Source organism: Pteropus vampyrus, unplaced genomic scaffold (assembly GCF_000151845.1).
Source record: "Pteropus vampyrus isolate Shadow unplaced genomic scaffold, Pvam_2.0 Scaffold10, whole genome shotgun sequence".
In the NCBI taxonomy this organism is placed as follows: domain Eukaryota; kingdom Metazoa; phylum Chordata; class Mammalia; order Chiroptera; family Pteropodidae; genus Pteropus; species Pteropus vampyrus.
In genome coordinates, this window is record NW_011888791.1 from 12,816,717 (window position 1) to 12,820,009 (window position 3,293).

The window sequence follows — 3,293 nt, forward strand, 5'->3', positions numbered from 1 at the left end:
CAGAAGTCAATACTGCCTTTATCCAAGTAGAGGTTATCATTTATTTTTGAGGCATGAGAGAAAATAAAAAACTCACTTTGAAATATGATTGTAAGTTGAACCAGTTAGATGATTTCAGCTATAAATAAGAGATCGAACAACAAAAGAAAGTGGATAAAACATTTAGCAAACTTATTGCATCATGAGGAATTTAAAGGTAGAAGGTCTCAGGGGCAGAGCAATATCAACAGAGACCCCCAAGCCTTTCCCATCTTTCTTTCCTACCTTCTTCAGCATGTTGACTTTGTCCATTGTTCTGCTATGGCAGCAAGATGACTGCAGCAGTTCTATGGTTTTCATCCTCATACGACAATATTCAAATAGAGAAAAAAAAAAAAAAAAACCCAAGCCACTATTTGATATCCCTTTTTTAAGATTAAGGAAACATTTCCCAAAAGCCCTCCAATAAACTTTCACTTGTACATAATCAGCCAGGATTGTGTCACATGTCCATGCTTACACCATAGCTGGCAAGAGGAATAGAATGATCACTACTGACTTTGACTAAAATGTGGCCGGCCACACGATACCTGAATGAACACTGGGTTTCATTAGCAAAGAAACATTTAAGGTCGAGGAGACGACTATTCTATAAGCAAACAACAATATCCATGACACCAACAGACCACAAACTTTGCTAAGGAAAGTTCATGAAGCACACAAGTGAAGGTCTTTGTGAAGCATATAGATCTCAGAATGTCATCAGTATGCCAAGTCATTAATTTATCCTGTCTTGAATATCAAAGTTGCAAAGTGACATTCCTATAACTAAGCCAGGTACGATAGAGAGGGAAATGGGAGCTCAGAGCCCAACTCAGACAACAGCTACAGACAAGGAAGGAGGTAAAATCTCCTGCTTTATTCTATCCTTTCTTTTTCCATCTTTATTTCTCTTGCCCCATAAACACTTCTCAGATGGAATTCCGGAGTGTAAAAATAGATGTTCCTTTGAAATAACAGTTCTGCCTGAGGAAAATATTCACCTAAATATATGTAACTGTGTATGTGTGCACACATGTATGATTGCATACATGTATGTTCATATATATGTGTGTTTTATATTACAAATAAAACATTTAGAAAATAAAAACAAACAAAAAGGAAGAATTTTTAATCATCCACAACCCTCCAGCCAGAAATAGCCACTGTTGTTACAGGACTTTATCATTTTGTAGTAAAAAGCCCCTTTCACATCAATGTTCATTTACTCCATCAAAGAAAATTAATTTAAAACACAGACTTTTACATCACTACAGATTCAATTTTCAATATTATTTCTTAAGTTCACTATTAAAATGTCGTCTTTTTCAAAAAATTCTGCACAAGTTTTCCCACAATGCAATGGAGGCAAAGTGAAATAAAATGAAGTACAAATGGTTCCTCTGTAAATAGCATTCCTGGCACACTACCCTAATACTGTGCTGGAAAGTTATTATGAAATACATGATAATATAAGTTCTGACTCACCGACTTTTATCACTCAATTTGTAAGGATCAGCGTCTTCCCAAAGCAGCTGTTTCTCTAACCCAGATGTTCTATTAGCGCTCTTACTTCCTGGGACACTCTAGCATTGACTGGCACCTTCTCTCTACCCCATTAGTGCCAATTCACTACCAACCGAGCCACAATGTGACATGAAACAGGAATGATACCCAGCAGGGCTCTTTGAAAATGGAAATGAGAGTCTTCATTAATTTAGGAAATCCAGGACTGCACATGAACATATTCTGCAATAATTTCTCTTCCTGATTAAGTCAATGACTAAATCAGTACTCAAAGCCATATTATCCAAACCATTTACTTTGATCACTTCCTCTCATTTAAAGCAAGCATTTGTTCCTTGATCTGAAAGAGGCAAGTTTAGATCAAGACAAGTAATGTTTTGTCTACACTGAAACATAGGAGAAGACAATTCTCTATGGTTCAATTGCGTGGCCCTGAGCAGCACTCGCTAACAGGGCTGTGGAGAGACAGCAGACAATGCTGCCAAGGCAGGCCGTGGCCCAGTTACAACATAGATGTGTTGCCATTGTATACGTCCTGTTAACTGCCAGCATCTGTTAATGGACCGTGTTCTTGCCATAGCTATAAATACTGTGAGGATATTTATAATAAGGATGCATAAATATGGTACTCTAAAGTCAAAATATTTTTTTTTAATATTTTAGGAGAGGCAACCCTTGGTTGACCTCACAGATTGCAAGGACTTTGCCAGCTTAGAATCCCTTATTTTTTATTTTTTATGCCTACAGTCCCTGGTCTTCTTAGGTGGTCTCCCATCCAAGTACTAACCAGGTCCAGCCCTGCTTAGCTTCTGAGATCAGACAAGATTGGGCTTGTTCAAGGTGGCATGGTCATAGACTAAAGTCAAAATATTTTATCTGCACAACCTCATGGTCATTTTGGAAACTTTAAAAAAGAGATTTGGGGGTAGAGTTAGGAGAACTGACTTTACTAAAGTTGCTAAAAGGTAAGTGCTTTTTAAAATCCTCTCTGCCATAATCTATTGCCATAGTATTAAGACTAAAAAGTGACAATAAAGTCTAGTGTTGCCAAAGATAAGTTTTTTAAATATAAAGTGTGAATAATAATTACACGTGTGTGTGTGTGTGTGTGTGTGTGTGTGTGTGTGTATGTGTGTGTGTGTATATATGTATAGGCTGCTCTTAATGTCAGATTTAATTACACTTATGTGTGTGTACATGTGTACATAATAATAATAATTACACACATGCACATATAATATACAACACATATGTATATGTAATAATTACACATGTGGTTACACACATATATGTATGCACATATGTATGTATATACATATGTATATATATATATTTTAATAATTACACATGTATAATTATACATATCTTTGTATATATATACATATATGTACATACAGATATATATGTATGTTATATAATATATTGGCTACTCTCAGTATCAGTGTCAGATTTGATGTGTGATGTTATTTCTGGATTGCCTATAACTTGTGCCTCTTAACAAGACAGGTTTTTTAATGTCAGAAAACAAAGGCCAGATGGCTTATTCTTAAACATCAAGATGCCACTTGGAACCTGAATTTAAATTGTGCATTATTCTTCTGTGGTTCAACAACCTGATTATTTTTAGATAGAAATTTAAAGTTAAATGGCACCTGAGTATATTTAGAGTGGACTGCAGTTGGAGTCCAACTATTACAGACAGCATTCTGGCATTTGCTTGGGGACGATATAATTTTCAGAGGGCAAGA

The 3,293-nt window shown here is 35.8% G+C and overlaps 1 pseudogene; it reads right to left on the minus strand.

Moving 5' to 3' along the window:
- Nucleotides 1-2,283: 2,283 nt before the first annotated feature.
- On the minus strand, nt 2,284-2,402 carry LOC111731003 (annotated as a pseudogene).
- Nucleotides 2,403-3,293: the final 891 nt, after the last annotated feature.